Raw genomic sequence first — 14,326 nt, 5'->3', positions numbered from 1 at the left:
TTTTTCAACTTGATTCACCTAACAAATGGTTACTAGGCAGTGGTTAATTTAATATGTTTGCATTTAGCCTCAGCAATGTATTTTTTTTTCTTTGTACTGATGACTCAGGTTGTACTGTTCAAGAAAATGAAGGTGAGAGTACACACCCCAAATATTTCCACTTGAGCATGCAACAGTGAACATCATGAACATCAAGTGTTTGTGTTTAATCTGGTGTGGCTGCATGCTGGACATGTGCATGAAAGTGTGAAAACAGACAAAAACAGAAAGAAGCATGTTGAAAAAAGTTAACTGCAACGTGTTAATAAATGTAAGTGTACTGTATATACTTCCTCAATCAGATAATCAGGAAATTATTCAGATACTACTACTACAAAAAAAGAGAAAAAAAGAAAGAAAGAAAAAAAAAACAGAAAAAAAACCCAGACCACAGATGGTATTAAATGACACTTAAACCTCTGAGTATAATCAGGCGTTTTAATTACAATTTTAGATGTATTTGAGTTGTATCTGAAATCATTTTCATTTGACGTGCAGTTATAGGCATTTTCAGGTTACAGCGCCACCTTTTGGCTAAAAAAACTAAGCTAGAATGTTATATGGGTGCATGCTATTCTTATGTTAAGCTTTGTGACAACACACTTATCGCCTTTTAAAAATGTTTAATCCAAGCCACGTCCAAAACAGTTCATTTTCTGATGTTCTGATCTGATGTTGCAGTTTTGATCTCAGGTTTTTCCTGAACTTGTTCATAATTACTGTTAACATTGGATCTCTAGAGAAATAATTAGTGAATTAACTGAAATTACAGGAATATTGAGATGAGCTTTAAGGACTAGTTATTTAAGAAAGGTTTATTCACAAAAGATGTGGTAAAATTAGAAAAAAAGTAATACATGTAATGAAATTACCTCCTTTACAATTTTTCTATACGCTGTTTTACTGACAATAATATCTAATGGATTTTCCATTTACTAGGTTATTTGTTTAAGATAGAAAGGGAATGTATTTTAGGCATTCTTCGGTAAATGATACATTTGCATTATTTTGTCACATCACACACTGTCCTTAAAACTTCAGAATAGTGAATTAAATTAAGTAGGACTTCAGCACATTGGACAGCTCCAAATGCTGAACATGTGAGACATTAATTACTGCATCTTCTATCTTACTTTGGAATGTAACGGGTACTTTTGAAATGAGACTTATTGATTACCTTATGCAGCTGACAAGTGCAACCTTTCGATAGAGAAGCCTTTTGAAATGAGACCCAGAGCCTGGAGACTTTCTTGAAGAGTTCACCCAAAGATTTGTTGAAAATTTACGCCTTCTAAAATGTAGATGAGATGACATCACTTGCACACCAATGGATTTCTCCAGTGAATGGATGCCATTTAAATGAGAGTTTAAACACCTTAATAAAGCACAAGTTATCCACATGACACCAGTCCATCAATAAACATCTTTTAAAGTGAAAAGATGCATGTTTGTTAGAAAAAACGATTCACAATAAAGATGCTTTTAATGTATTCCTAAATGTTGCTTCTAAAATACAAGACCTTGGTTCATAATATGGGTCTATAACCATAAGAATTTTTTTTTGCTCAGCTGAATCAGTAAAGAAATTTGCACAGATCAAGCACTGCGTACAAGTGAAAACAGTCAAATATAGCTCTAAACAAATATTTGTTGCAGGTATGATAAAGAACAAACTCATGTACATCTTGGATATGCTGAAGGTGAGTAAATGTTCATAAAATTTTAATTTTGGGTGAACAGCTAAGATATAAGAAAAGGGACTGTGATTGAATTAAAGAAATATCCAGACCAGTTATATTGGTTATTGTTAAAGAATACACATGCAGCAACAAGTGAGGCTGGAAGAACTCACATCCAACACCATCAGCACTCCTCAGGGCTGTGTTTTCTCCCCACTTTTCTTCTCTCTCTACACAAATGACTGCACCTCTAAAGACCCCTCTGTCAAGCTCCTGTCGTCGGCCTCATCCAGGACGGTGACAAGTCTGCTTACAGACAGAAGGTTAAATTAAAGAAACATCCAGACCTTTAATTTTATGTTGATTATTGTTGAATAATTGAAAAATGCCAAATATTAAAACTGTGTTTAAATGATAAACTGCAGAACTAACTTATGCCAGACTTTTCAAAAAAAAAAAAAAAGAAAAAAAAAAAAAGAAAAAAAAAATTGTTTATATGAGAGATTAATCTTAAAATGAACTCAAACCTTATTTTGATAGCCATAAGGAAACTTCCCTAGTGCGTGAATTATTGTGAGCTAGATGCCTTCGAGCAAATAAATAATAATAACCAACATACGAACACAAACAAAGGCTAAAGGGAATTTTTTTTTGTTTGGTGAGTTTGATGACGTGTATGTCAAAGTTGTGGAGACGATTGTGGACTTCAGGAGAACCCCCCCCCCCCCCCCCTTCACTCTCCCTCCACTCACTATCATGGAGAGTATTTTGACTGTCATGTGGAGTCATTCAGTTTCCTGGGCACAACCATCTCTCAGGATCTGAAGTGAGACACTGATAAAGACTCCATTGTGAAAATTTCAACCTGCCATAGGCACAGATGACACAGGTTTACTCAGCTATTATTCAGTTGATTCTGTGCTCTACTATAACTTTCTGGTTTGAGTCAGTCAACAAATCAGATTTAAGAAGTCCGCAACGGACAACGGAGTTATGAAATGGGCAGGTAACATCATCAAAGACCCCTCTCACCCCAGACACAATCTGTTTGCTCTTCTCCCCTCAGGCAGACGCTACTCTGTGCACTAGAACATCTAGGCATAATCCCCTCCCCCATGCCATTTCCAGCTTAAACAGGTAACATGCAGTATGACTCATTACCTGTGTTACGTAACTAATTTCCTTAAATCATTCTACATCTTAAATTATTGCCTTTCTCAAGTATTATGTAAATACATATGCATATCTCCTTATTTAAACAGTTCTAAATAGAGTAAAATTGCACAAATCTGTACATAAATCAATCTACTGTTCCAGATTCAGACACATTATCTATTGCTAAGTCTCACTATTTGTTTCTTTTTTTGATTCTGTTTTCATGACAGATGTGTACAGTATGTATGCATGTATTCATGAATGTGCTAGGAGCAAAAAAAAACTGCTTAAAACCCGTGTTTGAAGAATCAGTGGCAAATTCTTTCAATCTACAAAATAAAGGCTGTGAGTCAGAACCACCAGATTGTCCTTGCAAAGTTTATAAAAACATCCTTTGAACACAGACGCATTGTAGGCTGCTGGTCCAGGAAACAGCCCTCCAAAAAAAAAAAAAAAAAAGAACTGCACACATCTGAATATTTGGGTTGAATATTTCTGGAATAGTGTTGTAAATACAACTTAACCACTGATGTCTAACTGTGTCCTCTTTTGGAAGGCCAAACAATAGTCTCGCTTTCACATCGCAACACACAGCATCACACATGGCGGGCAAAAGTGATGAATGTCCGGAGGACTTGAGTTTGGCGTGGTCGGTGGATTTGACAAAGGAGCTTGCTCAAACACATTTGATGATCCCAGGCTGGACTCCACTTTGTCCACGGTGAGAGCTGATCCGGAGATCCAAAGCATGAAGTTAATGTATTTTCTCAGTGACCAGCACAGATCAGCTCTAGGCATGACAAAGAGGATATCCTCTTTTAGAAGGCCAAACAAAGTAGTTTCGCTTTCACAACAAATCAAACAGCGTCTTCAAACATGGCGGCAGCAGCAACAATACTACAGCGAGAACAAAAGTTATATCTCTTTGATTAAATAAAGAATATCTCTTTGGGTTTGAGACTTTAGTCTTTGCAACTTTAGGGATATTATCTATGCACGGACAACTTGTAACACTCCAAAGAAAGAGAAAATGTTTTAACTGCATCATATGACCCCTTTAAAATGTGTCTGTGATGATCATATAATGCTTTCATTAGGTATATAATGCATATTTGACATATATAATGCTTTTTTTATAAGCAGGAAAGTATGCATGGCTGCAAAACCTGAGTTTTGAGTGCTGTCTCCAAAAAATAAAATAAAATAAAAACTACATTCCTGCTCATTTTAGTTGCTCATAAGTAGTAAGATACATTCCTTATTTTCCTTTTTTTGTTATCATTCGCACTGGTGCATAATTGATTCTTAAGTACATTTAAAATAAATTTGAAATCAAGTAGATGTAAATTAATAAAAAGGTTTTCTTTTAAACCCTATTTCCAAATGTCTTTGTTTACACTCAAAGATAGGTCTTGTCTCATTCTCATGTAAAAAGATAACCATCTTAACCACAAATGTTTCCATTCAGTTTACTGATTGTGTGCATATGAGAGAGATGTAGATAGGACATAGGTTAGTTTGTGTCTGGAAATGCTTTTGTGGTGGGTTTGTGTAAAATGCAATGTCTGCAAAGGCTTGATTTGCATCTGCAGACTTCAAAAATACCCTTTGATGGATGAGTATGTATCAATTACAGCACAGTGGACAGCACACAGTGCTGAACAACTGAACAACATCTGCATTATTGCATATATGATTGTGCTTCCTGTTTGTTTGAAGACGTATTAAGAGAAGAGACATCTCTATTAGGACCTCACAGACATATTTAACAATTTACACCACATGTTCAGATTTTAATATTATTTTTAATCATTTTCAAATATTAATAAAAAATTGCAAACCTCAGGCAAATATCATCACTAGAATAGATTTTTGACCCACAGGTTTATCAACTAATTAACTAATGGTCACTGAGTAAATTTAATGTAGGCTGTAATTTGTTCTTGAGGAGGTATTCTAAAAAAGGGAAAAATTTGCTATGGTTTCAGCCCTTACTATAATTTTCTGTCCAGCACAAGATTTATCATAACAAGAATTGGGCATATTCATGGCTCTTTGCTCTCCTTTAATTTAAAAAAAAAAAACAGTTCTTTATGCACTCCTATAAATCTATTTGATCCATAAGGACCAGTAAGTCTTGCTAACTGTTACGATCTCCAGCTGGAGTGCCCATGTACTCCACCAGAGGGCACTTCACCCCTGACTCTTGCCATTCTACCCTGGACTACATATACCGTGATCCTTTGCACGGACTCAGCATCTATTGCAAAAACCTGTATCTATCACCCAATTAGTCTCACTCCAGTCTCAGTCTCACTGTATCTATCACCCCCCCCCCCCCCCCCCCCGTTCATTCATTGCTTAGTCTTGAAAGTGTCTCTCTGCTGTTCTTAGCCTTGTATTCTGGTCCCTTTGTTGTAGTTGATATCTTTGCCTGATTTCCTGATCATCCTTATTGTCTTAAGTTTTCTTTCCTAATTGTTTGGACTGACTACCTTGTTTATGACCTTATGCCTGTTTATGGGCTATGGCTTTGGATTACCCCTGAAATATATTGAATTTGGATCGTCAAACTTTGTGTCCCTGTGCAGATTGTGACTTTAACATTGCACTTATATTTTGTAGTTGGACATGATTTATTGATCTTCACTTATATTTAGTTAAATTACACCGTGTTACACAAAAGACTGTATCATATGTTTCTGTCTCATAATTTAACGTAGCTAATTTAATCTTGATGGACATCTGTCAGTGTCAGTTTAACCATAGAGCATTAGCAGAAATTGTTTGAGCAAGTACTTCTCTCCTTCAAAATATGCACTATAACCTACACTCAAAACCACACAAAGATAATGGAAACGTGTGCTTTGTGACCAATGATCAACCAAGAGATGGAAAGAGAGAGTCTCATGATGTTTTGCAAATGAAATGTGAGCGGTCTGAATGAAAAACTTGTGGGTTTCCTGTTCCTTGATGTTTCGATGTTAAACTGAACCTATTACAATAAAACAAAGAACCTCATTAATTGTGCATGTAAACTTTGATTAAGAATATTAGACATTCATGACAGGCATGAACTGGACAATTGCACGTGAAATGTAAAGCATAAAATGTCTCAAATAAGGACATCTGCATGTCTGAAATAAATATATTGTTGAAAATAATTTAAAGTAATCTTGAACATTTGCATTTTTATGAACTGCAGCTGGCTGATCACAAAGCCAAATCAGAGTAAAAAAGTTTTTAAGGTGACTGTGTAAAACTTCTCATACTTCTTACATACAAACAGTAAATCAGTTTACTGCCAGCCCCTCATGATGCAGGCCATTTTAGGTAAAACTTTCCAGTGATGTTTACCAATCAGATGAGAGATGAAGTTTGCATTAAGATCCTCACCAGTGTCAGTTATTCACAATCACTCACTGAGATGGAGAGGTCAAGAGTTGCTCTCATCATGCTTATGTGTAAGAAAAAAAAGAAAAATTCAGTCGTTTTTAAGAGCTTTTTTAATAACAGTGTCACCACTGTGAATATTTTGTAGAAATATTTTTGAATATATTGTACATTTTGAAGTGTTAAAGTTGTTTTGTTCTTTTACAGTTTTACTCTTCCATCAGACAAGAATCTATGGAGAAGAAGTGGAGATGAAAGTCAGACCAGGAGACAACATCACTCTCTACTGTGATCAGTCTCTAACTTCTGGTGTAGTCATTGTATGGATAAGAAACTGCTCTCATGAAAATCAACCCTCTCTCATAATAAATTTTACGAAATGGGAACTGAAGTTACTTCAGCGTTTCAGCTCTATCTACAACCGCTACAGTAATTCTTATGATCTACATATTTCCAACATCAGTGACTCTGATCTGGGACTGTACTACTGTGCAGAACTAAAGAATAAGGTAAACAAAGATGACAAAGGCATCATCACCTCATCAGAAGTGTATTATTATGGAAACCGCACAACTCGTCTCTCTGGAAGGTAAGAAAAAAATTCTATATTATTACATTGTGTAATTCTAAAGAACTTTAACTTCCTCTGTGAAAAATCAAAATGACTAGAACAAAAATATGTTTATTAACATTCATTGATACATTTGTGTTAATCTAGAACAAGTGACTTCCTGTTCTGAACCCTCCGCTCCTCCTGACTGTGTGCTCTGCTGGACGCTGCTGTTCAGTGTGTGTCCGGTGTGTGTTCTCCTCTCTTCACTCCTGTCCTCCGTCTGTGTGTTCTGCTTCTGTCGGGCTCAAACTACAGGTAAACCATTCACTCTTCATTTCTTTGACATCTTTTTTCCTACATTGTTTTTTTTTGCACTTAAAAAATGGCAACCTAAAAATATATATATACATAAAAATGTCAGTGCAATCTTAATACATAAATATTGGTCTATAATATATATATATATATATATATATATATATATATATATATATATATATATATATATATATATATATATTAATGTGTGCTGAAGTACCTTTGTTCAGACCTGCATTATTTTCTCAATTTACTTGCATCTATTCATATTTAGGTTCTGATTGGAGTGCAGAGATGCTCACAGCGGATGTTAATAAGGTATCCATATTATTATTTGTTTTCTGTAAATTTTCAAACTTTCCCTAGTGAAAAATAAATATGCTAAAATGTAATTGAAATACATTTATTTCCAGCTAAGTACTACAGATACATTTACATATTTATGCACTAAATAAAAATACCCTGCAATTGTACTTTTGGTATAGTAAACTGGTATACACAAAATCTGCAAAATGTTATGCTTGATGCATTTTAATTGTGCGAAAGTAGAACTAAAGTCCAAATAAAGATATAATGAAGTATATTTGATTGAGTTAAAGTGGAACTATTGCAACTATTTTTAAGGTACACTTTAAATATCTTGGATTTAAAGACAGATATTATTCAGAAATCATACAGTCCTTATAATAGTGAAATTAAAAAACATTTTAGGCTTAATATTGAGTATGCATTGTGCAGAAGTATTACTCCAAATAGAATGTAATTAGAATTTGTATATCAGTAAGTCTCGAGCGTCAGTAAATATGTTAATAGATTTGAACTATACTTAGTATGAAATAAATGTTTTTTAAATATATTTTACTAAGGTTGTCATGCATTTCCTGTTCATTTCAGTGGGATCCTATGGAGAATTATCAGTGTGAGATGAGTAAGAATGGAAAGATCTGCCTTCACACTGAAGTCTCTTATAGACTATTGACCTCTGCCTATCCCAATGCCAAGATGTGATCCAAGATGTGATCATGTTTTTCTCAAGCATGCTTTTTAACTACAAAACCAGTCATAAGTGTTAATTTTTCTAAATTGATATTTATAAAGCATCTGAAATAAAATTAATAAGCTTTCCACTGTTGTATGGTTTATTAGGAACAGACATTATTTGGGCTGAGATACAACTATTTGAAAATCTGGAATCTGAGGTGCAAAAAAAAAAACAAACAAAAAAAAAAATACTGGGAAAATCACCTCTAAAGATATCCAAATGAAGTTTTAGCAATGCATATTTCTTATAAAAAATTAAGTTTTGATATATTTTTACGGTAGGAAATTTACTAAATATCTTCATGGAACATGATGTTAACATCCTAATGATTTTGACAAAAGAAAAATCTATATTTTTGACCAATACAATGTTTTTTTGGTTATTGCTAAAAAATATACCCCTTTGTCTTAAGACTGGTTTTGTGGTCCAGGGTCACATTAAGTATGCACGCACAAACATGAAACAAACTTGGAACATATAGAATTATCATCTTCATCTTCATAGAATTACACATTTACATATGTAATTACCCATAAAGCAAAACATATTCACAAAAGGTAAATCACTTTTACAAATGCTGAAAGTTGAAATAAAATATGAGCAAAATAGAAAAAGGTTTTCAGTTTTAATTTTGTTATTAAATGTTATCTGTACATTTTCTGATTTTACATTTTATTTTTATTATAAAATAACAATAATTATATATTTTTTGAGAGTGAGTGAAGACTTCATATAATAACTAGGTGTTTATCAGCAAAGTCAAGTCACCTTTATTTATATAGCACTACAATTCAGATTGTTTAAAGGCAGCTTAACAGTAATAAACATAACAGAATCAATAAAGCAAACTTCTTCAAATATGAGACAAGGTTCAACTCGATCTCATGAATATGCATTTCTGTACCATGAGTTTTCTATTTATATTTGACACTATTTATACGCAGAAATTGACTGTGGTGTTTATATGATATGCAATGGTTAGGATTAGGGGTATGGGGATAGGTGTGTATTAAACTGTATGTACTAAACCAAAACTGCATATCATATGCACACCAAAGTCAATTTATAAATAGCATCCGAAATAGAAACCGAAAATCAGGCTATTGCATTTTCATCAGACCGGGCTCAAAAAGTTAGTGACAGCAACTTCTCAGTGTGCGATTTGCAGTTTGTAATCTCTTTGTTTCTCATAGCAGGAACCCTGAAAAACAGGGCTAATCAAACAATAATTAATTGAAATAATTTATCTTTATTAAATGTTTAAAGAATAAAGAAATCTACATGAAGAAATACAGAAATGTATAGTACTTTCAGAAATACAAAATATGCTTCAGCAGTCATATCAATATTTTAAAACAATATCAACATCAAAAGAGTGATTTTGAATAAAACTCATATGGAGCCACAAAACCTATATGATAACATAACCTATTTGATTTGACATTTTATATTCAGTTATGTTTCAGGGCAGGGGCGTGTCAATCATTTCAGAAGTGGGGGGGGGGATATCAAATGTAATAATAATGATAATACTAATAATGATGATAACATTGAATCAATAATAATAATAATATTTGTCAAATTGAAAAAAAACTTTAATGTCTTAAAATGTTAAATTTTCATCACAGAATAAGGCAGATTATATATTTTGTAACTTCTGTAGCTACTGTAATAAATGCTATGTCAGATAGCACTTTATCATTCAAATACTTTATTTATTATCTGGAGAAGACTTGAAAAACACACATATGTTGTTGCAATTGTTTATTGTCTTAACGTTTTATTAGTTATGGTTTATGCTTGTTATTCAGCTTAGTTACAGCAATCGCTGGATTCCTTTAGGTGCATCTCAATCAGCTTCCCTAGCTCCCGAGCAAATGAATCAGTATATAGTGTACACAGATTTGGTCACTGGTAAGTTTCCTGTCTTGACTCACTGCACGTTGGGACAGTGATCACTCAAATTCCATTGACATGATAACGTTCAACTAATAACGGACCACATAGTAGAACATCACTTTATGAATTAATAAACAACATAAAAAAGGTCTCTCTTTTCAATTCTTCTATCATATGTCTTTATATCTATAGAGTTGACTCATGTGGTTTGTGTTTCACGCTTTAGAAATGTGACATTATTTCCAGTAAGGGAGCATACTGGTATGTTTTTATATATAAGGCTATTTTAGGTCTTCTTCCATCCTACCTTCTGACCTACATCAGTGTAAAAGATATAGGGACTTACAATCTTCGGTCCCAGGATCTTGTTCTTTTGTCTGTACCAAGTGTTAGAACTGAGCTGGGGAAAAAGGCGTTTAACTTTGCTGCTCCTTTTGCATGGAACAAGTTACAGAAAAATTTGAAACTTAATAAGCTTGTCTCATTGGTTACTTTTAAGAGGATATTAACTGACTTGGAAACAGCCACATCTGGCTGTAGTTGTTCTGCATGATATGCTAAGGATTTGTGGTTGTTGTATCTGCTATTTTAGTTGTCTTATGTTATTGTGTATTCTGTGTTGTATGTATGGTTGTACTGCTGCCTATCTTGGCCAGGACACTCTTGAAAAAGAGATTTTTAATCTCAACGAGTACTTTCCTGGTTAAATAAAGGTGATAAATAGTGAGTGCCGATGCAACATAGTTTTTGAGGTGCATTGTGGGATTTTTCAGGTGGCGAACGTTCCAGACAGCCTTTAAAATTGCCGGCCCCTTTAAAGCCCCTGGCCTAAAAGCTGTTTTACTTCATATCTAATGGGTCACATGGAGGCAGAAATTTTGAGATTTTAGCAGTTGGTCCAAATACCCACACATGTGCTCTTTTCTTTGACCACTTGTGTACTTGCATGACATATTTACTGTTTTTGGCCCAAGCCTTCAAGTGGGTATGATATTATTATCACCATCATTATTGATAGCTATGCTTCTAACAATAAGGTAAGTTTTCTTCTCATGCACCAAAGAGGGCTGGTAAGAAGTATAGGAAACCACAACCTTGCAAATATGTATGTGCATTATTATTTGTGTGTAAACTAGGGCCTGCATAGAGTGCACTGTTGTAATGGAATGATTGGTGGTTTTGACACCTCTTCAGAACCCAGAGCTTAACACATCTCAACCAAGTTTATACTTGTTCAATCATATGTACAAGTAAATAATTTACATATTTAGAGACCAATATACATACTAGTTACATAACTACAATAAATAATGATACCCCTCAATCAAATAAGAGCTGACTTCCGCTCTGAAGACCCTCACATTTATAAGTCACTGAGATTGCGTGTTACAGAGTTACAGTCCTCATTGTGCTGGGGAACTGTGATGGTAGGGCAGCGTTCAGAAAGGATTGCGGTTGTAGACCACAGGGGGGAGGGGGGAGGGGCAGGCAGGGGCCACTTGCACTTTTAGAGGGCACACTTTAAAAATTCATGTTGACCTACTTTCAGTATTATTCTTTAAGTCATTTTACACCATGTAATGTAACATTGCAATCTCTAAGAAAGCTATACACATTAAAACTCAAATGAATGTTTCATCATGTTTAATAGTTAAATAATTTTGTATTGCTTGTGCTTGTCATGTGACACACAGCAGCTACAATGGAACTTTATAAGTGACATAGGCTTACGTTTTATTTATTTTTTCCTTTTTATTCAAAATATTCCTAAACATGTTAACTACATCCTGAAATATCTTGATTCTCAAATATGTATAAGTAAATGCAATTTGTAATAATTTAACTATACATAACCCCCCCCCCCCATTTTTTTTTTACTTAGGTAGCTACCAGATATGGTTGTCATGCCATTAAATATGTTGAATATGACTGACTTTGTATTTAATGTGAATTTAATAAAAACATTGTAAGTTACTAATTATAACACTTTCATGGTACAGAAAGAGAGGAAAGAACATTTATATTATCAAAAAACATTATCACTGACTTCATAGCCAGAGTTAAATCACTCTTAAAAACTCCCATTAAAATCACGGAAGCTATTTATATTGAAATATCTTTTGAAATATAAAAAAATATTGAATATCTTTTTTACATTCGCTTATTGCTTATTGGAGACGTGAACCATTTTAAATGATTAAGTTCGATTTGGTGAACTGGTTCAAGAAGATCTGGTTACATCGACCAAAATGTATTTTCGATGCTTCAAAAAATTCTAACTGACCCTCTGATGTCACATGGACTACTTTGATGATGTTTTTCTTACCTTTCTGGACATGGACAGTATACCGTACACACAGCTTCAATGGAGGGACTGAGAACTCTCGGACTAAATCTAAAATATCTTAAACTGTGTTCCGAAGATAAAGGGAGGTCTCACAGGTTTGGAACGACATGAGGGTGAGTTATTAATGACATCATTTTGATTATTGGATGAACTAACCCTTTAATAATAAATGCACGTTTTCTTGTCATATCACACACTGACATTGCAATTATGGAACACAGTGAATTTAATTAGAAAAATTTCGGAAATTCAGCACATTGGACAGCTCCAAGTGCTGAAAGGATTGAATAACAGTCATCTGCCTAAAATTTTATCTGATGTATGTGAGTCTCTCCACAAAATCAAGAAAGTAATAGGCCCTATTATGCTTTTTACTTTTTCATCTTCAGTTAGTGTTATTGCTGTTTGAGCATAAAAAGGATCTGCTAAATTACAAAGCTCAAAATCCACTATGACGAATGACTCATTTGGACTACTACGCATATTTTCCGGGATTTGTGATATCACAAATACAGACGAATGGGACAATCTCTGGTTCAGCTGCACTAGAGTAGGCAATAAGTGTTATCACTATGCTAGAGACATGTTAGCTTTCCCATGGCAGAGAAACTTGGTTACAATCACCCGGGTTTAAATCTTGGTCAAATTGATTTGTTTTTGATGCAATATTTAAACTGAAGCTAACATTTCCCAACCTTACACAAAGTGGAGCCAATCACAACACACACTGGCCCAGCTAATCAATCCTGGCATGGTGTATTTCAGAAGGTGTGCTTTGAATTGATACATGAACTATTTGGCAGTTCATGCCAGATTGGAGAGAGAGGTGTTGCAATAATGTAAAATATGTGAAAAATAATGTGTTTTTCGAACAATCTAATATAAGAGCCTGTTCTAGTACACCCCAAAACAAATCAAGACTTTGGAAAATAACATAATAGGACCCCTTTAAACCACATCTGCATTATCACCCCATAGAGCAAAAAATTATATTCAGCTCTTATCTGACATTAATAAATCACACATTGCTGTGTATTTATCCTTCTGAGGTGCATTTGCTGCATACTTCATTGGGGACGTCCTGTTTCAGAAAATGTATTCCTTGAGAGGCAGAAATTACTGTAATGTCTTTATTACTTTTGAACATAAAGGTTACTTTACTGAAATTAGTGGAAAAAAATATATACTGTATCACCTGTGTGTGACTGACAATGATGCCTCTGGAAAGTGCAGTCTTCAAAAAAATATTCTTTTTCATTTGCTGTTATTATTATTATTATTTTTTACAAGTAATTACAAAACAAAAATGCTGTTACTGTGTATTATGTAAGGCAGCATCAACAGACATGCTTTATATTATTATCTAATACTTTTACAGGTGTTTTGCTGTTCAGTTAGATTGATTGAGAAGAAGTGGAGATGAAAGTCAGACCAGGAGACAACATCAATCTCTACTCTGATCGCTCTATAACTTCTGGTTCCCTCATTGTATGGATAATAAACTGCACTCATGTAAATCATCACTCTTTTTTTAATGAAATATAAAAAAAAAATAAAATAAATAAAAAACTACATAGAAAAAGCTTCAGTATTTACAGTATTGTATCAAATATTACTCACACATTTAATATAACTTTTTGATTTAATTTATTGGATTAAAATCAATCAATCAATCAATGAATCAGTTAATAGATCCTTCTTATTTATCAGTATGCCCTTCTGTGCAATAAAGTTAAATGCATAAAACAAACTGCATAATTGAGGAACAGCATGTAGATCTCATCTTTGCAGCCCTGAATCAAAATTACTTTATTTGCTGTGCAGCACTCTGAAAAACTCAGATTTCTTTTCTATAGCATTAACATGAGTAAAATGGGCATCTTTGCTGCAGCAAAATGAAG

General features: G+C 33.9%; 1 protein-coding gene across 9 annotated transcripts in view; it reads left to right on the top strand.

Annotated features, from left to right (window-relative positions):
- The window catches only part of LOC127970172 (uncharacterized), a 139,979-nt gene that overhangs the window by 51,646 nt on the left and 74,007 nt on the right, over positions 1-14,326 (top strand). The gene's annotated exons all lie outside the window — the stretch shown is intronic.

Source organism: Carassius gibelio, chromosome A1 (assembly GCF_023724105.1).
Source record: "Carassius gibelio isolate Cgi1373 ecotype wild population from Czech Republic chromosome A1, carGib1.2-hapl.c, whole genome shotgun sequence".
Taxonomy (NCBI): domain Eukaryota; kingdom Metazoa; phylum Chordata; class Actinopteri; order Cypriniformes; family Cyprinidae; genus Carassius; species Carassius gibelio.
Note: the sequence above shows the minus strand (reverse complement) of the source record. Positions and strands in the feature narration are given on the sequence as shown.